At 40.7% G+C, this 24,990-nt stretch overlaps 1 protein-coding gene and 1 long non-coding RNA gene across 13 annotated transcripts in view; one reads left to right on the top strand and one right to left on the bottom strand.

The window, feature by feature from the left end:
• The window catches only part of shisal1 (shisa like 1), a 267,217-nt gene that overhangs the window by 114,389 nt on the left and 127,838 nt on the right, over positions 1 to 24,990 (top strand). For 2 of the 12 annotated variants that reach the window (XM_062981953.1, XM_062981952.1), the window contains one exon: positions 1,675 to 8,119. The exons of the other annotated variants lie outside the window; for them this stretch is intronic. The gene's annotated coding sequence lies outside the window, so the exon portion shown is untranslated. Of the gene's footprint in view, positions 1 to 1,674; positions 8,120 to 24,990 lie in introns of those variants that run through there. 12 annotated transcript variants of the gene reach the window in all.
• LOC134299341 (uncharacterized) lies at positions 17,792 to 19,889 on the bottom strand. The gene is made up of 2 exons (XR_010006525.1): positions 19,611 to 19,889; positions 17,792 to 18,164 (listed from the first exon to the last, which is right to left on the bottom strand). It is a non-coding gene; the product is annotated as an uncharacterized LOC134299341 (long non-coding RNA).

The raw sequence follows: 24,990 nt of genomic DNA, 5'->3' as shown, positions 1-24,990 counted from the left end.
GAGCTGTTGCTTCACCGTCCACTAGTGGCTGTACTTCCTCATTCCTTTCTTCGTATTTTGTTGGCAGTTTTTATGATGTTGTAAATTAGTTAAATTAGCCTCCCGCATAAAGTGTACCTAAATTTCCCTACTTGACAGATGCAACTGTCTTTCGGGGCTGCATAGGTCAACAGCAAGCTGGGCTATTTAATGGTCGGGGGCTTAACCCGACCCGGGCTTTGAACTCATGACCTCTCGGTCAGTAGTGATTTATTGCAGCTGGTTACTAGCCAGCTGCGCCACAGCCCAGCCCAAAATAGTGTATAACTACTAAAATAATGCATAAATATTAAAATAAATATAGTGTCCCTACTTTGCGGATTTTCACTTATTGTGGGTGTTTCTGGAACCTAACCCCAGCGATAAGTGAGGGAACACTGTATATCTCTCAGAACAGCATACATAGTGATTCACAGAAAACCGCTCTCCGGGTATTAATTATATATGTACATACTTAGTCCCTTAATACTTTATTGTGAGAGCTTCATTCAAATATCTACAATATTGGTACAGTTCAGCATGAATGTTTATTTTCAGGCCAGTTTTAATGTTTGGTTCTTGATCATGGATTTTTTTTTTTCGGAATCTGAGGAAAGCTACATTATCTTTTCAATGGTTTATTGACTGATGTTCAAAACCCCGTACTGGACTACTGGTTTTCCTCACAATGCACAGCAGCCTCTGGGAAGTATCACAGGCTTTTTTGTCCCATTTGGACAAGGTTGGGGATATTCTGCAGTTTCTTGGAAACTCTGAAGATTCAGCTTGATCTACTGTCCAGACACTGCCATCATCACGCTTTCAGCAAGTTAAAAGGGAATGGATTGTGTCCATGTCACCGCCACTGCCATTCCAACTGGCCACAAAGCTTGTTGCAAGCATTGTCTGTCTTGTCAGGACAGGATGCCTATGCAACCAGCAAGAAGGAGAAGTGAGCACCCCATTCTGACATAGGAAGAGGTGCTTGTAATGGTCAGGAGTTTAAGAAGAGCCCTAGGCCTGGCTAATAGCTATGTCAGCAGTGTCACAGCACAATAATGCAGATGTAGTCTTGAGATGTCCGGACAAGTGCTCTGGATACACAATGAACATGCTGTGTCTGGAGCTGCTTTGTACCAGTTCATAATCCCCCCTAAACTCCACACAACCAGAGTCCATGGTTCCCAGATTAAGAATTCCGGTTTCAAATATAGGAGAGGAGACATTTGTAATATAACTCAACATTCTCTCAGTAGGCATTTTGTATATGTATTCAATTAAATTGAAACAGTATTCTCTTGAGGCCTCTCTTATGTAAACAGCTTCAAGCTTTCGTCTGTGTGCTGCAAATATGCAACAGTGGCTTGAAAGGACAAAAGCAAAGGTGTTTGGAATGGATTGGACTTTTTGGTTCTAGCAGGCACCTTAGTTATTTGTTTGCTGCAAAGATGTCTATGTATAGTCAAAATATTATTACAGCCAGAGGAGTCTGGGATCTGTCATACATTCTTGGCTGCTCTGTACCAGACTTGGAATTTTATAAAGGAAGAGTCAAGAATAATTAAGTTCAACAACCGTCACTTTGACTTTGATGCTGCACTACTTTCTAACAGCGAGTAGATTTTCTCACTAATTACAGAATTTCTTTCTCTTTAGTCTGGAAACCATCTGAGGACTGTGTGATCTGAAGTGAGATTCTGTTAGATATGAATCCACAGCACAAACAAAACGCCATCACAATTGGCACCAGTTTTATCCTATGAGATCTGCGACTGAATAAAGATGCAACTCCTTTTGTTCTCCTTCAGTCATCCGCAAAATCATGGGTTCACCCAATCGCAGCAGATGTTGAAGCTGTAGGAGAATTCACTTCTTGAAGAATTTTGAATCTGCCAATTTTAGATAATAAGCCAATGAAAGACTCTATGGAAGAGAATTTTCACTGAAAAGGCTGAGTACAGCATTTTGCTTCAAGGGCTTTGCTTGCTTGGAAAGCATCTGCTTTCCCCAAGAGTTTTCAAGACAAAGCAAATGCTGACAGAACAAATTAGTTATTGGAAACAGAAGCAAATGGCTTCTAGATGCTGGGACCATGTGGTTGCAGACAGAGCTTGATAAAAGTGTGTGTGCATGCAGGATTTAACCTCCCATGATCCCAATGCTTTCAAGATCATTAGGATCAGTGAGAAATTAGCATCCTTGATCAGAATCACAAGGATTAGAATGACATTTTAATACCCCCCATAGCAGTATAAATGCTATGGTGAGTCCAATGGAAGCTGCATACATGTTGATTTACTAAGTTCTTTATTCAGCAGGGCTGACATTGAATTAACTTCCTCCCCTTTTGCCAGTAAAATATACAGATAGGAAGAATGTAGAGATTGTTTTCTCTTCTTGCCTCCAGATCACTGTGGCAAGTTCCCAGCTTTCAGTGGAATTTCACACTTGATCTCAGTGTGTAGAGAAGTAAACTTTGTGTATGCAAGTGAATGTTAATGTATGCTCCTTTGAATTGTTCCACTTTTCCCAGATACACTCATTAATGTATACTTTCTTTGAATATTGAGTTCTTTGCAGTCATTTATCACAGCAGATACCACTAAGTACGGTTTGTGTTATAGACCGAGTGCATGAGTGGATTGTGATCATTTTCATAGGGCTTCTTCACAAATCCTGCATGTTCTTCTCTTGGCAACCACAACTTCAATGTATGTCTTTCGTGCAATAAGCTGTCACAGACCTGATGCTGCAACTGCAAATGTCATTGGACACATGTTGGATAATGAAGAAGTGTTAGCCAATCATCAGTTTTGGAAGCGAAGAAGCATAAGCACTTGTATATAGAGTGATTACTTATAATCACTCTATAACCCTATAATGCCTACTGTCTTGTTTGCACCTCTTTTTCCTAGATTTGTGTAACTCAAAGTTTTTGCTTCCTGTCTGCATGTAGAGATCACTTTCCCCTTCTTCCACAAAGTTTTTAGTGCTTTATTATCCTTTGTTTAAGAAGGAAGCATCATAAGGCACCTCTCTGCCTCAAGATGCCTGACACATAGACATAAGGATTCTTTCACTATAGTTAAGTAACTTTGTCTATCTACTGTTTTATACAAGAAGTATTGCCTGCAACAATAAAACTGTCTTTACCTTTGTAAACCTTACTAGAGCATCCTGCATATTTTCCCTCCTGTTTCCTATTATAAGTTGATATATAGCACTAGCTACACTGCACTCTGCTCTGCTATAGATACAAAATATTCCTGCTGTTAGTTCTGTTCAAGAAGGCTTTCAGGGCTATGAAGGCCTCAGCACAGTTGTACTTGAAAACTGCAGGACTGTTGGAAGAGGTAAAGACCTTGCTGCCTTCTTTAATCTCTCCACTTTTGCTGTTATGCTAGGTTTGAATGGAAAGACAATAAATAGCAATATGTTAGATCAACTTACAAAACAAATTTCAAATCAAATAAATAGCTGTTGAAATTAAAATTTAAATATGAAAAGAGGAGAATGGAAGAGAATGTGTTGATCAATTCCATAGGTCCATTGTCTTTGTTCCTCAGTAACGTAGAACTGAAAATAGGATCCAAGTAACATCTAGATCCCAAACTTAAGATGTTTCTTGGGGCTAGGTGAAAACCTTTGCAGTAGCAAAAAAGATGGGAATATTTCAGAATATTTCCAGTTCTTTTCCCATGCTTTTTTCCTAATGGAAGACTACATCTGAAACCTGAAATCATTGAAGTTGGGGCTATGAATGTTAGGAGTTGAAAATGAGAGCTTGGAGTTTTGCTTGTTTGTTTGGACAAGAACAGATATGGGCAAACTCAGGCACCTGGGCTGGATGCAGCTCTTTTCTCAGGCCCTCCTCTCTCACACCATCCTCTCAGCATGAGGACATGGCAGCCCACTATGTTCTTATGTTGTGAGGAGGACCAGGTCAGTCACACACGGCAGAGCCTCTTTCTGGCCTATGCCTTGTCCTCCATTACAGGATTCAGCAGCTTTTGCTGGCCCATATGTAGCTGCACGCTCTCCTCCTTTCGGTCCTCCACCCATAGATACAAGGAAGATGTCTTCTCCTTCTCCACCGCCTCTTTCTCCTCCTCCTCTGTCACCATCAACTTCCTCAAGGGCAAGTTCCCCCTCGGAAAGCCACTCCAGGAAGGTGCACTGGCTCAACCAAGGGAACCTGGAGTCCCCAAGGAGTATACCTTCAGGAGGCAGCCTACATTGCTGCTCAAAGAAGAGCAAAAGCAAAACGGTAGGGAAGGAGAGCCCTGGGCAGCAGAGGCGGTCCAACAATGAAGCGAATTAGGCAGTCGGCTGTGGCACAAAACATGCAGGGGCGCAGTTGAGGTGCCCCTGCATGCGTACGGTGCCACCAGGGTTTCCAACAGGCAATGGGCCTGTGTGAGCGTTCGCAGGGCTTCCTTCTACTCGCCCATGCGGCCGGTTGGCTGGCGTGCCTTCCGTGTCTGCGCGGGCAAATGGAATCCCTGTGCATGTGCACAGGCCCATCACCCAAAATGGCCGATGCTCCTGTGCGCACACATAGGACTACCATTCACCTGCGTGGCTGGTTAGCTAACGTGCTATCCGTGTCCGCGCAGGTGATCGAAGCCCTGCGCACACGCACAGGACCATCACCCAAAATGGCTGATTGTCCTGTGCACATGCGCAGTGCTTACAACACACACCCCCGCAGACGGATGGCTGGGCCTTCCATGCCTACGTGTGGCGACATGCATGTTCTCCAGGGGGCCGCCGCCGGTATTTTCCAGCTATTTGTTTTGGGGGGTGCCAAAATTCGGGGGGGGGGAACAACATTCTGGTCGCCTACTCCCGAAAATTACCTCTGGATGGTTCTGCTGGGCAGTTACATGCTAAGAGGATTTGACAAGTTACCCAGGGCTCCCCTTCTCTCCACTCCTGCTTTTCTTCTTTCTGAGGGGAAACTTGCAGAGGCCCAGATGAAGGGGAGCGTGCTGGCAATGAGTAGCTGAGTCCCATGGTGGTGGAGGCCAAGGAGCAGGCCAGGAAGGCCAGAAAGAGGCTCTCCCTGTCCCATACACACACACAACTAGCCCACCATGCAGCCCCCAAGTTTAAAGGTTTGCCTATGTCTGGACTAGAACTTAAAGTGACCCACAGGGCACATGGACAGAGGTCATACATCTAGATGAGGATTCTGGAAGTTGTATCCCGATGGTAGGGCTTTTCCCTCATCCATATAAATTGTAAATGTGTGTGGGTTTTTTGCTAGGGATATCTCAGTATCTATGTAGTTCAGCACCCATCCCATTCTGAATACAGTAGAGTCTCACTTACCCAAGCTAAACGGGCCGGCAGAAGCTTGGATAAGCGAATATCTTGGATAATAAGGAGAGATTAAGGAAAAGCCTATTAAACATCAAATTAGGTTATGATTTTACAAGTTAAGCACCAAAACATCATGTTATACGACAAATTTGACAGAAAAAGTAGTTCAATACACAGTAATGTTATGTTGTAATTACTGTATTTACGAATTTAGCACCAAAATATCACGATATATTGAAAACATTGACTACAAAAATAGCTTGGATTATCCAGAGGCTTGGATAAGTGAGGCTTGGATTAGTGAGACTCTACTGTACCTACTTACCAAAAAAAAGATCCTCTATTGTTGGTTATCATATCATATTGTGTCAGTCATCTATAATTCTGACAACTTGAATTAAGATGTTCACAAAAGAGACCACAGAACACATTTATAGCTTTACTGAATTATCCTGTTATTAACCTTACATTAATTGCTTCTGTGATTATGATTAAAGTTGGTTCAGATCTTCTGTGATAAAGTTGAATTCATTTTTACTCTGAATCTGTTGTGTTTGCATTGATGACATTACTTGACACATTCTGAATGACTTAATAATTATTATGTTAGTGGAGAAAAAGCACAACCATTAAATCAGTCTTCCTGGTTTTATGAAAGCAAGATAGGGAAGTTAAAACCTGATTTGCAATAATGCCAAATGTCAGAAAAATCACTGCAAAGAGAAGAAAACAATGCAATGTTTTGCCTATTCTGTGTACATCCAAAAGTTATATATTTTGAAATGGATAGGGCTATTGTGAATTTGCATTCATTGTGTGAGGCTGTTGAATAAAGCATGGAACTTGGAGTGGTGAGTCATCCGTGCTTAAGTTGTGCCTCATTGCAGAGTTTCTTGATGAGATTTTAAACAAAACTATTTTATGGTTCCATCTACCTATGTGTGAAATAGAAGTGTCAGTGCCCCTTTCTCATGATTAATAAAACATCTGTGCAATATTTTGAATGTCAAAAGCACTGTAAAATTGACTACAATCCAATGCCCCTTGTGAATTCTTTGTCAAAATTTGTAGTATTCATGATTCTATAGCTGTGTGTCAGTTTCTCTTTGTTACCATTGCTTAGAAAGGTTTTAGCTCATGCATGGGCAAACTTTGGCCCTCCTGGTATTTTGGACTTCATCTCCCACAATTCCTAACATCTGGTAGGGAGTTGGAGTCCAAAACATCTGGAGGGCTGGAGTTTGCCCATGCCTGTCTTAGCCTATCAATCCAGTGTGATACGGTGTAACCGTAATCACATGAAACCTTAGTGTGATTAAGAACTTCATCACATGGACGAAAATACCTGTCCACACTTGTGCCACACTTTAACCACAATTTGGACAGAGCCCGAAGGATCTCATCAAATGATGTAGAGCTACTTCTGACAGGCCTCTGTCCCCAAACTGTAATGAAAGCATTGTACAAGGGAACAACAAGAACATGGGAGGCTTTTCATATTCACATTGAGTTGAATGGGGAAAGCACATGGAGAAGCTGGGTAGCAATGCTTCCCCCCCCCCCCCCATGGGATGGGTAAAGGGGAGATGTAAGTGATGTGGCGCACAGGGCAACAGGTTTTCCCACTGCCCCACAAATTCACCATGTTGCATGGCGAATCCACCCACTATTGCCTATTTTTGGTACCTCAGTGTGATAAGGTGTGAAATGATACTGAAGTCCATTTTATCAATGGCTTTCAGGATTCCTCACTGAAGTCATGCTATTCCTTCTGTTGGGAATTGATGAGCCGTTAAGCTCTAATCACCCCCTTTATGAGGTAAATTCCCATTAAAATAGCAGAGTAAAATGCAGCAGTGAGACTTACGCAGTGTGAGTTTTGGAAAGCCTCTGTGTCCAGGACGGCAAAGGAACGCAAAGTTAGCTTTAAAGTTTAAAAGCATTTATTGAGGTAAAAATAAATCCATTGATGGATAGAAAAGGTTTGGAGCTAGCTAACTTATCTAATCTGATCTAATACACATAGACGGATCAAAATAACAAAGATCTAGATAGCTACATCTTGAAAAAATAGGAGCGTACAGAGTGCGTCCTCTCTCTGGAACAAAGCAGGAAGATGGAATGGCGACCAGCCTCGTGGGTCTCTTCTTCTCTAGGGCCATAAACATTCCAAAAGCCAAATTGGGGAAGTTACGTCAAAGCCCTAGGAGAGATCACATTTCTAAAGCATCAAAGGGTGAGGTTGACCTAAACAGGACAGGAAGGAGGAAACAATAGTAAAGTCTAATCAAAGCATGCATGGAACTGGGGAAGGTGTCCCTAACTCTTTTCTAGGCTTCCTATCTAACCATAGAGACTTAAGCAGTGCAGGATGACATTTTTCCAAAATCTTCAACAATAAGGGTTCATCAAGATAAATGTGTCAGACTCCCCCCATAATTTTAATTAGTTTGATACACACTTATTAACAACCACAGAATAACCCTGCACCTCTCAAGACAGGCCCATTTGTTCTCACTTCTGTTTGCCTTTAGATGGTTACTTAAAACTATTTATTTATTTCTTTAAAAAAAACAACACTACATTTGATATAAGCATGAGCTACTGCTATTTTTAAAAAGTCTGTTTTAACTTGTTTGATGGTAAATTCTGTTCCACATAATACCTCATGTGTTATTGTACATTAGTTTGTGGTTGTAAGCTCCTTTCATTACTTTATAGAAAAGCAGGGTTGGAATTCAAATATTAAATGAATAAAATACAATTAGCCATATGACATTTCTTTTGTCAGTGTGTTCCCTCTTTCTTGCAACGAAGTGGATGGTATTGGCACTTTCTCTTTCACATGTCTCCCCCAAGGCAGTTACATTTAAGAAGTCAGGAAGGTCCATCTGAATCAAACATGGACTAGACCTTCTGAGCAAGGATGCCAGCAGAATATGCCAGCACATCAGCTGGTACCAGTTTTTCCTTGTTCCGATGGAGTAATATTTTCACCATCATGGACTGCCTTGTGACAGTGAAATCTGTAACTTGGTGGGAAGGATCCACTGCCTTTGAAATTTACAAAAAAAATGTGTATATGCCTGTGGGAAATACAGCATTATTTTTAGATGTATCAATGATGAAAGTGATGCAAATGACAGTGAAGGGAGGAGGAGCATTTTTGCATATACAAATGCATGTAAGCGGGTTCACTGTATAACGCCCAGAAGAAAAATGTGGATTATTTTGCATATTACTTTCTCCCAAAATCATCTAGCATTTGGAACAAGTGTACTGCAAATGAGAGCACCTGAGCTGATTAAATACATGCAAGGTGAATCATTTTGACATTGACATGATTACGTTGAGCTTTTTTACAGCATTGGAAAAGTTGGGTTTTGCCTAAAAATTACTCAGAATTCAGCAGCTGTTCCCCATGAAAATTATTTCATCATATCTTATCTGGCTTGAAACATCATTTGATGGAAGCTGGCAAACTCTGTGGATCACCTAGAGCTCAACCACATATGTCACTGGAAAAAAGCCCTGTCTAATAAGGTTGTTTATGAAGGCCTGGGGCAAGTCAACAGAGAATGGCCAGGCATCCAGGTAGAAATGGTTGAGAGGAAGGTTGTTTGCAACTTGATAGCATTGTAAAGTTTGAAGTAGCATAGAAGAAGTAAACTAGAATACCAGGGAACACACTATTAAACCACTGGAATAGGGTGAACATTTACAGCAAGTCAGGAAGGTAACCTACTACAGCAGGTCACATGACCCTATTTTCAGCTAAAAATTATATCAGAAGTTACTGCTGCTTTCTACTAGGATAGCTGGCTTTGGGGCAGGAGACCAAGGCAGTTGTTTGAATGGAGTCCTCTAGAAATTTTTTTTTTACATTTTTTATTGGATTTTACATTCATAATTCATAATTCATAACAACACTACTTCCCTTTTTTAACATCTGCCAATATTTTGTCCCTCCCTACCACCCACACCCTCCCTCCTCAACCACAGTATGTTTATATTAATCTTGCAGATCCAGCCACAGGTAAAGTCTTTGTATTTTTTCTTTAATGTAATCGTTGGCTCCTCCATTTTTCACCCAGTTGAAGTAGTCTTTCCATCTGTTTGTAATGTCCTTTTGTTTATTCATTCTTGTTACTTGGTTAGTCATAATTCCTGTAATATCTAACAACACTTGATCATACATATAATCATTCCAATTATTTAACGTCCATTTCGATTTGTCTCTCCATCCTCTAGCAATCACAGCATGTGCTGCTCTTATTGTTACTTTCAATAACTCTTGGCACTCAGTTTTTATACTTGGATGATCCAGCACTCCCCAAAGTAACAAATCATTATTAATTTGTATTGTTATCTGTAATAAGTCCTGGATTTTCCCTTGTATCATTAGCCAAATTTTTTTAAATTCAGAACACTCCCACCACATATGTGAATAAGTGCCCCTTTCTTTATTACAATGCCAGCACTTTGAATTCTTCCCTTTTATCATATAAGAGTTCCGGAGTTCTATACCATCTTAATACCATCTTTTTTTTTCTAATTTATTATATTTTTCTGTTTTTATTTTATTTATGTTCCTAATTATTTTGTCTACTTCTTGTGTGCTTAATATTTTAACCCCATTCCATTTGTTACGTATTGCTCGGATCATAAATTCCTTATCTTCTACCATTAAATTGTATATTTTTGCCACTGTTCCTTTACTTGTTTTTTCTCTTGCATTTAGCAATTTATCTACCTTCAGTTCTTCAGTGGGCTGTGCACCCTCTTTTTTTACTTTTTCCCAGATCCCTCTTAATTTTAACCAATATTCTTTCCCCCCTTTTTCCAAAAGGTCTAGCCAGTTAATTATCCCTCCATCTTGGAGTCCTCTAGAAATAGCAATTTACTCTTTCCAATTGGAAAGAGCAAACAAATTAGGAAGTTAAAAAAAATGGTACGAATACCTAGCTGATTTTATGCTTCAGGAATACATCCTTGAAAGGAGAACTAAATATATATCAGGCTGAATCAAAAAGAACTGGGATCTGAAATGGGGAAGATTGATAGATAAAGTCAAAGGACAAAGAAAATATAAAGAATAGAATCATTCTCTATTTACGATTGATCAATTAAAATAATATCTGAATGAAAGAAAGTACTGTTCCCAGAGGGTGGGAGGAGGGGGGAGGGGTGAAAAACCAGTAGACATAAGTTGGAGATAAAGGTGAAATTAGCAAGTGTAATGTTACTGAGAATATATAATTGGATGTGTATATTGAAATGGTGATGGATTTTGTTATTATTCCACTGGTATTTACAATAAATAAATAAATGGAGCCTCCAGTGGCTCAGTGCATTAAAGCGCTGAGTTGCTGAACTTGCAGACCGAAAGGTCCCAGGTTCAAATCCGGGGAGCGGAGTGAGCGCCCGCTGTTAGCTCCAGATTCTGCCAACCTAGCAGTTTGAAAACATGCAAAATGTGAGTAGATCAATAGGTACCACTCCAGCGGGAAGGTAACGGAGTTCCATGTAGTCATGCTGGCCACATGACCTTGGAAGTGTCTATGCTGGCACTTCGGCTTAGAAATGAAGATGAGCACCAACCCCCAGAGTCGGACACGACTGGACTTAACGTCAGGGAAAACCTTTACCTTTATTTTTTGTTTACAATAAAAACATATTTAAAAAATAGAAATATCAATTTACCATCCTAAAAGTTGTAAAAGCAAGAGGGTTGTGAGGGCTTTGGGATGAGCAAGCTTGAGGTGCAGAAAAGACCAAACAAAGTTCATGAGTCTATGGGCCATAATTTACCCACCCATCCTTGCACCAAAATGTAAGGGAAAATCCACAGCCTGCAATTATTATTATTATTGACACAACAACATTATATGACACAGCAAACAAGAGAGATATGCCGGATTTTGTGTCAGAAAATCACAAGTCGAACACTTCCCAAGCATTTAGGACTGTGTGATGTATTTTCAGATGATGCGCGCAGATCCCAGTAAGGTGGCCTTTTGCAGTTGACAGATCATAATTTTTCAATGTTTATTGTTTCCAAATGCCGGCTGAGATCTGTGTGGCACCACCGGAATCACCTGTACTGGCTTCTGCCAGAGTCTTTGAAGTTCGAGCTTGGGGTCCTGATAGCAGCTGAGTTTTTCCTGTTGTTTTTCATCAATGCGACTGTCACCTGGTATGGCGACATCAATAATCCAAACATTTTTCTTTTCTACAACTGTGATGTCTGGTGTGTTGTGTTCCAGAACTTTGTCAGTCTGGATTCGAAAGTCCCACAGTATCTTTGCGTCTTCATTTTCCATTACCTTTGCAGGTTTGTGATTATTATTATTATTATTATTAATAATAATATTATTAGCACAATAATATGAGAACACTTTTTTGTCATGGAAGAATTCATCGTTAACATATGTGTGTACAGCTTCTAAAGTTGTTCACCCTTCCTACTGAATTAGCTCCAGGAGCTGCAACCACTTTAATATTATTTACAGATTGATTACATTTTAGTGACAGTTCTGCACATCTATATGGTTCTTGTATACTTTGGTTTAGAGTAGAACTTAATCAACTGAGTTTTAAGCTCATAAGTCATGTTTAAAAATTATCCACAGAGGACTGTGTATGGAATAAACCTATCCCACCACATTTGGTCACTTTTTCTTATGCGGTAAAATAAAACCAGTCAGTTTTGGTATTCTAGTGAAAATTGGGTTCATGTAACAATTCTTACAGGCACATTTTGTAACCTAAGTAATGTGAAACTAATACATTTGCATGTGAATTTGTCCCGGCCATTCTGGAATATTGTAAATTGAAATTTTCCAATTCTAAAAAACATCCATTTACACTATCAGAAGGCTGGTTGCCTCAGCAAAGTTTCTTCAAGTAGAGCCCTAATTTAGGTCATCAGTAGAAACTCTTAATGAGGTGAAAGAATATGGGTCAGTGGAAAATTTTCCATGGAACAGGGTCCAGATCTAGTATCTGTATCTCTAAGAAGAGATTTTGAAGCCTCCTGTCTGATCTCCCTAAGAGATGGTGTCAATCTATATCAACACTAGGCTGGATCGATCAAGGATTCATATTAAATCCTAATTGTTGATATTTTTGCAATTTATATAACAAAGGTATCCAATATTTATGATCTTACCAGCTCATTAGATGTGCCAGGTACTTGATTTAGCTATGCTTGACTACTTTAAAAAATGTTGCCATGGATAGAAAATCAAAACAGAAGAGTTACTAAGTTCTACTGGGCCACCATATATGGCTGGTGATCACTATATAACTACTTACTATAAATAACTACATATATGCTGCGATTTCCTACTCCCTTTATTAAATAAGATAAATGTTAAAACATGTCATGTGCTTTTATTGCTTCTGAAGTAACTATGATTTCTGAAAAGCAAGATGAATTTGTGAATAAATGTTATTGAAGATCACCTGAAAACACAGCAGCTGCTTTGTTGTAAAATGCAAAGGAAAGTATTCCCTTTGGACAGAGATTAAAATTCAATCAGTGCCTACCGTGATAAATGCTATGCTTGATTATTTGTGATGTATCTTTCAAATTCATTTGCTGTTGGCATTTGTGATATTGCTCACATTCATATGCAATTACCTTCTTTGAAGTCCATAGCAGAAACAAAGCAAGCAGAATGCCTCTCCTGTCAGTGAACCACCAGAGGTATTCATAAGTACCAGAGGACCAATACAAATGTCTTCCACCTTTTGACAACTCACTTTAAGATGACTCCCCCATTTAACCATTCTAAATATATACTATGGACCATATTTCCAGATCATGGTCAACTCTTTACAGTTTTGTTACAATGTGCTGCTTTTTGCCTTCTCTTTCAGTCAACTTGCTTGATTTATGGGACTTTTTTCTCTCAGTCTGAAAGATACCATCTTTTTCATTCAGTCTATGTCCAATTGTTTTTGGTGCATTTTAGAAGTTGAGGTCAGTGTATCTCTGATACAATACTGTGCTATATTTTTGCTTGTAAGATAGTATGCATGCATATATAGAAACATAGAGTTGGAAGAGACCTTGTGGGCCATCCAGTCCAACCCTCAGCCAAGAAGCAGGAAAATCACATTCAGAGCACCCCTGACAGATGGCCATCCAGCCTCTGTTTAAAAGCCTCCAAAGAAGGAGCCTCCACCACAGTCTGGGGGAGAGAGTTCTACTGCTGAACAGCTCTCACAGTGAGGAAGTTCTTCCTAATGTTCAGGTGAAATACAGAAGCCATTGTTCTGTATTCTACTATTCAAGGCAGCAGAAACCAAGCACTCCTCCCTATGACTTCCCCTCATATATTTATATATGGCCATCATGTCTTCTCTCAGCCTTCTCTTCTGCAGGCTAAACGTGCCTAGTTCTTTAAGCCGCTCCTCATAGGGCTTGTTCTCCAGACCCTTGATCACTTTAGTCGCCCTCCTCTGGACGCTTTCCAGCTTGTCAACATCTCCCTTCAATTGTGATGCCCAGAATTGGACACAGTATTCCAGGTGTGGTCTGACCAAGGCGGAATAGAGGGGAAGCATGACTTCCCTGGATCTAGACACTATATTCCTTTTTATGCAGGCCAAAATCCCATTGGCTTTTTTTAGCCACCTCATGACATTGTTGGCTCATGTTTAACTTGTTGTCCACGAGGACTCCAAAATCTTTTTCACACGTTTCATGGGCGTTCCCCATGCTGTATCTTTGCATTCCTTTTTTTCCTGCCTAAGTGGAGTATCTTGCATTTGTCCCTGTTGGACTTCTTTTTGTTAATTTTGGCCCATCTCTCTAATCTGTTAAGATCATTTTGAATTCTGCTCCTGTCTTCTGGAGAAATTGGTATCCCTCCCAATTTGGTGTTGTCTGCAAACTGGATGATCATGCCTTCTGATCCATCATCGTAAGTCATTAATGCACACATACACACATGCATACATATACATACATATACATACATACACAGTCATATACACACACACATACATACACAGAAAGATAGAGAGTGGTGCATACATAAAAAGATGTAAGTACAGTGTATCCAACAGGTAATAAAAGCTATGATGATTATGTGAAGGCTAAGTTACCACCTTATCACATTTAGGGCTTTTGGCCCCTTTCTACACGTTGGGGACAGGGCATGCTGAGCACCATCACATGACACTGACTTGGCCTCACCACATTGATCCTCGAAGGTAAGTAGTGTTTCAGGTAGCTCTGATGGAGCTGCCTGCATTTTCTCCCCTTTTTCTCATCTGATAGGGACAGGGTGCCAGTGTGCCTTGTCCCATTCCCTCCTTATGATGGAGGAAGAAGGGAGAGCGCACGGGGTGCTGCGATGCACCCCGCATGCCTGCCATTTTGCTAGTAATTACCGGTGTCATAGAACAAGATGGGGGGTCATCTGTACAATGAGGCCCTTAATGCATTTATATTGGAGAATAAATGCCATATTCCATCTTAAATTACAATTTTAGGTGAGGCATTTAAAATGTAATCCTTGTGAAGCATTGCAATGCTCTCATTGTCAAGGCACAGAGTCGCGAACATCACTTAAAGTTTTATTTATAATTTGCCATATCTTTTTTTAAAGAAAAAAATACAAAAAGACATCCATAATTAGAATTAGAATTCACTGTTATGAGTAAATCCTAATAATAATATCCAAAGACATACTGATTGTACCCTGACCCATGAATCCACCTCCCATCTCCCTTTCTGATGCACCTGAACCTCTGACATTGCATTATCACAATGAATCTGGGAGCCGTTTGAAAGCTTCTGCCTTGTTTTGCTTTGTTTTAGTTATTTGCATTCGAGAGTAAATCTGGAAATTGTCCCAGTAATCTTCTGAAGCATGTGTAACAACTGAATTTCAAAAGGGAAACATTAGTCATTCTGTCCTTGGCTCTCAAACGCTCTTCAAAGGAGTCTGGATTGGTTAATTTCATTTTCACTTTGCATTTGAAAAGAAGCAACAGGAGCTGAGGGCTGGTCTTAATTGAAATGTTTAATGCAAATGAACCTGGCAGTAGGTCAAATTGCTTTCTCAAGAGCTTTCAAAGAGTGGTTGCCTTTGCTCCCCTGAGGATAACAAAATGATTGTCTTCCAGTTCCTTGCCCTGTGAATTAACCTCAAGATTTCGGAAAGATGGCTGGTACTATGCAGATGAATAACAATAAACAATGCCAATAACCTGTGATTCCTGCAAATGATGGTAGCCATATTAAGCTGGTATTTTGCAAGTCTTCCTCACAGAAAACATTATTAATTATTATTATTGCATGACACAGCAAACAATTATTATTATTATTATTATTATTATTATTATTATTATTATTATTATTTTATTGTATGACACAGCAAACAAGATAGATATGCTGGATTTCGTTTCACAAAATCACAAGTCAAACACTTCCCAAGTGTCTAGGACTGTGTGATGTATTTTCGGATGATGCGCGCAGATCCCAGTAGGGTGGCCTTTTGCAGTTGGCAGATCATAATTTTGTCAATGTCTATTGTTTCCAAATGCCGGCTGAGATCTTTTGGCACGGCACCCAGTGTGCCCATCACCACCGAGACCACCTGCACTGGTTTCTGCCAGAGTCTTTCAAGTTCAATCTTGGGGTCCTGGTAGTGGCTGAGTTTTTCCTGTTGTTTTTCGTCAATGCGACTGTCACCTGGGATGGCAACATCAATGATCCAAACCTTTTTCTTTTCCACAACTGTGATGTCTGGTGTGTTGTGTTCCAGAACTTTGTCAGTCTGGATTCAGAAGTCCCACAGTATCTTTGCTTGCTCATTTTCCAATACTTTTGCAGGTTTGTGATCCCACCAGTTCTTTGCTGCTGGGAGGTGGTACTTGAGGCATAAGTTCCAATGAATCATTTGGGCCACATAGTTGTGCCTCTGTTTGTAGTCGGTCTGTGCGATTTTCTTACAGCAGCTGAGGATATGATCGATGGTTTCATCAGTTTCCTTGCAAAGTCTGCATTTTGGCTCATCAGCTGTTTTTTCGATCTTGGCCTTATTTGCATTTGTTCTGATGGCTTGCTCCTGGGCTGCAAGGATCAGGTTTTCTGTCTCCTTCTTCAGGGTCCCATTCGTGAGCCATAGCCAGGTCTTCTCTTTATCAGCTTTTCCTTCAATTTTGTCAAGGAACTTTCCATGCAATGTTTTGTTGTGCCAGCTGTCAGCTCCAGTTTGTGGTGTGGTTTTCTTGTACTGGTTTTTTGTCTGCTGTGCTTTGAGGAATTTCTGATTTTTGACTTCAATCAAAACAGGTTCTTCACTTTGCTTTACATATTCTGCATATTCTGAATATTCTACATCTTATTATTATTATTATTATTATTATTATTATTATTATTATTTGTACCCCGCCGCCATCTCCCTGAAGGGAGTTTGGGGGGGGGCTCACAGAAGCACTTTGAAGTGGCGCATATAAACAGACAGCATATAAACAGGCGTATAAAACAGCAGCATAAGTTTAAAAACAACAAACACACATAAAATCCCATTTGATCAAATTGTAAAATTCCTAAAAGTATGACGAGCAGGTGTGCAAGCATAAAACTTAGGGCCAGTTGTGTGACGGAGTCAGGATTCATAGGCTCACAGTTCTGGGAATTTTGGATGAACCGGGACTGTTACCACACCATTCACTTCCCTGTTCCCCCTTTGGACTTTATTACGCAAACCCACCATTCCATTATAGCCGCATTATCATTGATAGTGGATAGTTACCTACTGTGTTGAGCACCTTCAACACCACACCTTTCTTCAGTAGCACAGTTGCACCAAATTACCAGCTTGTGGTTCCACAATTGTACTTCCACACACCTTTGTAACCCTGTTTCCCTACACTACTGCTGTTATTTAGTTTTTATTTTAATGCAATTGTGAAATTCTTGCATTTAAAAACAATAAATGCAAATATAAATATAAAACATAAAATAAATGGAAACCAAGCACCAGGTATAGAAAGGTGGTTGGGGGAGAGAAGGGGAATCCCACTTATTAATATGTTTCTGACAGCAAAGAAGTGGAAGGCACCCATTGCACTAAGGTAAGTGACAGAAATTTTGTGAGATGGGTTTTAACCATCAAATAGCTAGTGAGGGGAGAATCACAGAATAAAGGAGACCAGCCATGTCGTGTCCAAGTGATAGGGCCCTGCTGCAATGTCAGCTTGCCTGTCTTGTGTGATAAAGCCCTACATTCAGCTTCAATCCCCACATTGGCAGAAGATGTCACTGATTTTCCAAGCAGAGATGAGTGTAACATAATTTACAATGGGTTGGTCCTTCCACTCACTCCTATAAGCAAGAGTTATAAAACCAAAGATTTGGCCACTGTGCCAATCCTCCTGTTGCACCCCAGGGCAGTGTGAGCACTGAAAACCAGACAGAGACCAATAAACATATAATATCTTTATTAAAACAATTATAAATCCAGGAATGAATAGGTGGAAAGGTTGAGCAGATAATAGTCCTTTATGAAAAGGTATGAATTAGTCCAAAGAATTGAAGGGAAATGTCCAATATTATTGTCCACAGTCCAGAAACCAAAACACGCTCAAAACTGTTGGAAAGTTCTTGAGCGGGGAAAAACAAGGAAGCAAGACTGAAGTAACAAGGTCCAAAGTCACTAGGGAGTCTTTGATATCCAGGCAGGAACGTGATGAAACTGAGGCAAAACTTGGTTCAGGAGCTAGGCAAGGAAGTAGACTTAATCCGGGTCTACTCGGGAGTCGCGGCTCAGCTTGGCTGCCAGGATCTGGAAACTTGGCTTGGAAGAAACAGGAGCTAGAGTCAGTGAACTTTTCTCATGAAATCGCAAAGTTGATACCATGAAGTGTCCACAGTGCAAAGCACTTTTATGGAACTTAGATTTGATCACAAACAAGGAAAGCCAAACTCCCTAAAGGTTCCCAAGGGAAAACCTTCTATCCATTATCCCCTCGAGATGCCAAGCAGTTACTCCTGCGGAGTTCTTGTTTCTCAGATCCCTGGCGATGCAGACACTCCCTTCTGTTGAAGGACACATTCTCTGGGGAACTAAGAACATCTGGTTCCACCATGAGAGTAATATTTTCACTTTCTTTCCCAATTAAGGAATCATCCAAGCTATCAACAGCCGGCAGCTGTAATTGGAAAGAGCTCTGTGGACTAGGTAAAAAGTCAGAATAAGCTTCCTCCTCGTCATAGTTCATTTCTGGATCAGGTTCAGAAGCTAAAGGTGGCTGGGGTATGACACCTCCAAAGTCTCATCTTGTTCCTGTCTACTGCCCCTACAGGATGTGCCTGCCTGAGTTCTTCTGGCTCTGCTAGATAATCATATCTTTCATTTCTTTATCTTTAAACCTTCCTTTCTCTCTCCTTCCCCAACATCCTTATCCTTGTCATATCTTCCTTTAAAATTGTATCCTTTGAACACATCTTCTCCATTTCTTCCCCCACCCCCACCACAAACTCCTTTACTGGTCTTTGGGGCTTGCTTGGGAGCAGGGAGGAAGAATACTAGAGGAGGGTGAGAGTTAAGAGGAAGGATGCTGCAGAAGTAAGAGAGAAACACCCTTTTGTGAGTGACTCTCCCCATTCCATTGTCATCGCCCACTAGTGGCGGGTGCAAGGCAAAAGAGGACACCCCAATGGAGAGGAGTAACTGGGAGGGCCAGAAGAAAAGAATCCCTTCCATATTACTGAGGTTTCCTAATGCCATGCCGGGGGACATAGAGGCAGAAAGGTGACAGGCTGACCAGAGGTGGCTTGAGTAACAGTGAGACCCTAGAAATACTATGGAGAACCCCCACCCAGAGCTGGGAGTATGGATTAGAGTCCTGATGATCAGGGAAGCCACCTGTATGGTAGAGAAGAGCATGCAGGAGGCATCCAGAGCCATGGCGTATCACCACATGGTGGAGAATAGGCGGATTCCTGTTCCATCTGTGCCTCCTCATATTGAATGCAGAGAGTGTGTACACTCTCCATTACAGGGGACAACAAAGGTATTGGGATTTCTCTGGGCATTTGGCCAGATATCAAGCTTATTAAGATTTGAAGCTCTCTTAAAGAAAATGAGATGTGAGGCTCCTGGTAAAAATACACAATGGAGTGGGCAGATAAAAACAGGTAGAGAACTTAAAGAGATTCAGTACCCAGACCCCCTTCTTCCCTGGTTCATGCACTAATATATTCAGAGACCAAAAACAGACAAAATAGGAAGTTTACTTACAAACTTGTGCAAGAAGCATCACACAAGTTCAAGCTTTCCTATGTAGAGTAAAAGGTAGAAATTAAATCCACATGGTTCCGAAACATAAGAAGGCATTCTCATTGTAAAAACATAGAAATTATCTTTATTTGCTTCATGCTTAGGCAAAGACTTAAAACATTCTCTTTGACTGACCATGATCACACTTAACTCTAACACAGACACACACAAACAGTCAAGCTATCCTTTAGAACAAGGAAAGGAAGATGTTCTCTTTACATCAAAGACTTGGGGATGTGCAAACATGAGCATGCAAACAGGAAGAAAATAGACAATAAACATTCCTTAGGAAACCCTAAGGAGCCCCGGTGGCGAAGTGTGTTAAAGCACTGAGCTGCTGAACTTGCAGACCGAAAGGTCCCAGGTTCAAACCCCGGGAGCGGCGGGAGAGGCCACTGTTAGCTCCAGCTTCTGCCAACCTAGCAGTTTGAAAACATGCCAATGTGAGTAGATCAATAGGTGTCGCTCCGGCGGGAAGGTAACGGCACTCCATGCAGTCATGCTGGCCACATGACCTTGGAAGTGTCCACAGACAACGCCGGCTCTTCGGCTTAGAAATGAAGATGAACACCAACCCCCAGAGTCAGACATGACTGGACTTAACGTCAGGGGAAACCTTTACCTTTACCTAGGAAACCTAACACCCTTTAGGTAAGATCATCTGGCATGCCTTTGATTGTACATATCCCAACACCCATTCTCAAGCATGCATTGCATCAGTCCCATGTTGACTCATTCTCAAAACCCTATCTTGGCTAAGATTTGGTCAGGATATCTGTTATCATCTCTGTGGTTGTTCAGTAGATCATCCTGATCATTCTTTCTTCTTGAACTTATATACATTGTGGTACTTAATTCTGATGTTCTTTGCTCACAACATCATCTTTTCTGTTGGCAAAAGTTTAATGTAACTTTGGTTCTCTTCTAAAACTCGAACTGGTTTCTGTTCACCAATACCAAAGTTGGTCAAAGTTGGTCAAGCCACACCAACTCTTGGCATGCATGTGAAGCTGCTATGTATTCTGTCTCTGTAGAAGACAAAGCAACTTCCTTTTGTTTGTGCCTTTTGTTTGGGCCTTCTGATTGCAAAGAAAGAGACTTCACTTCTGATTCAGTCACCAAATTGTTGCAGGTTCATAAAAAAGACAGACATTGCCAAATTTTTACCGGGATAGTATAAATCTGTGCTTAGTGTATGTTTCTTTGACTGGAGACATGGATTCACATGTTTGCAATATTTTTCATTAACATCTGGATGCTACACCCCTCCACACTAAAAATGAACATGGACAGAGTGATGTCTCAAACAGAACCCGCTACTAGGACTACGAGCTTCTGGTACACTGTTTTATAGATTTATACAGGGAAGGATTATTTTCTTCATTATGGAGGAGCATTAAAACCTGAATTTTCAGCAACAGCTAGTACAATCTTCAAAGTGATCTTTTGGGCCCAGCCTGACAGGATGTCAACAATGGGCTGGTATCAACTCAGTGAAATAGTTTGCTCCCCAAAGATATGACACTTGCTCTGGGTGATACGAAACAAATATAAGCTCTCATCAAAATTTTTCCACTGTTGCTGAATGATTAATGATTCTTACAAACTTTCAAAGGATGCTCTTGCAAAGGATGCTCTTCAGCATTTTGGGGAGAGGTTTTATGCTAGATTTACGATTTACACTGAGAAACCAATTAAACTGCAACAAAACACGGGAAAAGCAGGGAAGGCTTTGAGACAAAGCACACTGTTCTGAGTACATTTCTGTCAGAGTATTAGCAGCGTAGCAGTAGTTGGATGGAATCAGTGGAACGCAGAACGAAGAGACATCAGAGACGATGGTAAAACTATATACAAAGTTTTACTGACTTCAGTAATAATCAAGACAAACAGACTTGCAGACAAAAGATGAACACAGGACTCTCAGCAGACAGCACTCGACTCAGAACAGAACAGATCTGAACTGAACTGATGCAATCAGCAATACACACACTTGTGTCTGGACACTCCCCAGTTCCAGCCACACATCAAGGACATCACAGCTTCTCAGTAATTAACTCTTTCTAGACTATAGTACACTCTGGATGATGCAATCAGTATGCAATACAGGCAAGACACAAATTTCATTTAAACACTATCAATACACAAATCCCACATTAACAATTTCAAATTTTGATGTCTTAAAAGTAGGGGGAGGGGTTGGCTAGTGAATTCCTTAGGAGATGCCATTCCTTTTTGCAGTTTCAAATTCAGACTTGAAGGCTAACTAAAGAAAGGAAGTTTTAGGGAAAGGCACTCTGTTACATCTGATCCTACTTATGTAACAAATCAACAATTCCTTCAATTTGGAGATTTGAGAATTTTGCTATGGGACAGTTTACCTGGTGAGGGTGAAGAGGAGTAATTTAAGAGTTGAACAAGTACATGTTGTTGTCTTCTCCTATGATGAAACACTATCTCCATAACTGATGTCCCTCATGACAGAAGTTCATATATGTACGTCTCATATGGGGATAGCAGATAAGGAGGACTTTCTCCTCTCTCATCCCTTTAATGCTTGGGATTGTCCAGTGACAGTGTGAAAGAATACTCTCAGCATGGGCAACAGTAGCTACTTTTTCACAGAATGGAGATTTAATTTCTGTAACACATTGCTGAAAGATGTCATGGTGGCCACAAAATTAAATATGGATTATACAAGTTGGCAAAGGATAGACTAAGCAGCATCTGTAACCCACATTACCCCCTTTTCTTAGCATACTGTTGTGAAAAAAATGTTAAACCATACCATTGGATATAGGTAAATCAGTTTTTCAGATCTTTCTCTCTCATACAGCTGAGTCATTCACCACACAGAAAAATAATGATTGTAGCTTTCAGATTTAATTTCCCATCATAAGGAGTTCACGCAACAAAGTGTACAAATTATAACCAGGTAAGAATCTCTTTGTGGGTCCTTCCAGATAGGCTGTATATCCCAGGATCTGATCCCAGGTTTTCTGTTTATTCCAGATTATCTGGCTGTGGGGACTCATATAATCCAATTTAAAGCAGAAAACCTGGGATCAGATCCTGGGATATAGGGCTTGTCTGGAAGGGCTCTTACCAGCCTCACCACTATTTCTGAATGCTGTTATTGAGTTATTTGTAAATGCCCACAAAAATAAATATAAACAGTAATCTTATTCCTAGTGTTCCAGCACAGACACAACAGTGAGCAACTATAGCTAAGCAAGTCAACAAGATCAAGTTTCAGATTTCAGAGCAAAGCATTTGCCTATATGTGATTTCAGAAACTACGACTGGGAAATACAGTCAGATGACATTTCTTAAAAACAAGACTGAAAATAAAATTCCATGATGTTTACATTTTTTGTGTTTTATGAGATATCTGTCTTTCCACAGCAGAAGATTCTTATGAGTCACAAAACTTCAAAAGAAATAAAATGTCTGAAGTTAAAACATATACAATCTATTCACTATATACCCAGTTTGTTCTCCTTCATATACATGTCTGAGATTTAAATTGAAGATATGAATGCTGATATGATTTGGTTATGATCTTATTGCTTTTGTGCTCATCACACAATTTTCACTTGGGTCCAATGAAAAGCACTCACTAATCTTCATTTAGAATTTCTAAAAAAGCTTCTTGGGTATGTGTAGTCATTTCTGTACTGCCAAAAATTATGTTTTGACTTAGACTTGCTCTCATTGTCAATTGTCCAAAGTGACATGGATAAAAATGATTAGGAATGATTTTATTTCCTTGGCTCGAAAGGAGATGGTAGTCCACGCTTTGGCTACCTCCCATTGGATTACTGCAATGCTCGCTACATGGGGCTGCCTTTGAAGGTAGTTCGGAACCTTCAGCTGGTGCAGAGATCGGTGGCCAGATTACTAACTGGAGCACCATTTCATGAGAGGACGACTCCCATGCTACGGCAGCTCCACTGGATGTCAGTCTACTTCCGGGCTAAACACAAAGTGCTGGTCGTTACCTATAAAGCCCTAAATGGTTCAGATCCAGACTGTTTGCAGAACCGCATCTCTGTTTACACACCGGCCAGAGCACTGTGATCTGTGGAGGAGGCTATTGTTGTTGTTGTTGTTGTTATTATTATTATTATTATTATTATTATTATTATTATTATTATTATTATTATTATTGTATGACACAGCAAACAAGATAGATATGCTGGATTTCATTTCACAAAATCACAAGTCGAACACTTCCCAAGTGTCTAGGACTGTGTGATGTATTTTCGGATAATACGTGCAGATCCCAGTAGGGTGGCCTTTTGCAGTTGACAGATCGTAATTTTGTCAATGTCTATTGTTTCCAAATGCTGGCTGAGATCTTTTGGCACGGCACCCAGTGTGCCCATCACCATCGGGACCACCTGTACTGGTTTCTGCCAGAGTCTTTGAAGTTCAATCTTGAGGTCCTGATAGCGGCTGAGTTTTTCCTGTTGTTTTTCGTCAATGAGACTGTCACCTGGGATGGCAACATCAATGATCCAAATCTTTTTCTTTCCACAACTGTGATGTCTGGTGTGTTGTGTTCCAGACTTTGTCAGTCTGGATTCGGAAGTCCAACAGTATCTTTGCGTGCTCATTTTCCAGTACTTTTGCAGGTTTGTGATCCCACCAATTCTTTAGAATCATAGAATAGTAGAGTTGGAAGAGACCTCATGGGCCATTTAGTCCAACCCCCCGCTAAGAAGCAGGAAATCACATTCAAAGCACCCCCGACAGATGGCCATCCAGCCTCTGCTTAAAAGCCTCCAAAGAAGGAGCCTCCACCACAGCCCGGGGGAGAGAGTTCCACTGCCGAACAGCTCTCACAGTCAGGAAGTTCTTCCTGATGTTCAGGTGGAATCTCCTTTCCTGTAGTTTGAAGCCATTGTTCTGTGTCCTAGTCTGCAGGGCAGCAGAAAACAAGCTTGCTCCCTCCTCCCTATGACTACCCCTCACATATTTGTACATGGCTATCATGTCTCCTCTCAACCTTCTCTTCTGCAGGCTAAACATGCCCAGCTCTTTAAGCCGCTCCTCATAGGGCTTGTTCTCCAGACCCTTAATCATTTTAGTCGCCCTCCTCTGGACGCTTTCCAGCTTGTCAACATCTCCCTTCAACTGTGGTGCCCAAAATTGGACACAGTATTCCAGATCCCCTACTGGGATCTCCACGCATTTACTGCTGGGAGGTGGTACTTGAGGCATAAGTTCCAGTGAATCATTTGGGCCACATAGTTGTGCCTCTATTTGTAGTCTGTCTATGTGATTTTCTTACAGCAGCTGAGGATATGATCAATGGTTTCATAGGTTTCCTTGCACA

This window comes from Anolis carolinensis, chromosome 5, assembly GCF_035594765.1.
Source record: "Anolis carolinensis isolate JA03-04 chromosome 5, rAnoCar3.1.pri, whole genome shotgun sequence".
In the NCBI taxonomy this organism is placed as follows: Eukaryota; Metazoa; Chordata; class Lepidosauria; order Squamata; family Dactyloidae; genus Anolis; species Anolis carolinensis.
Note: the sequence above shows the minus strand (reverse complement) of the source record. Positions and strands in the feature narration are given on the sequence as shown.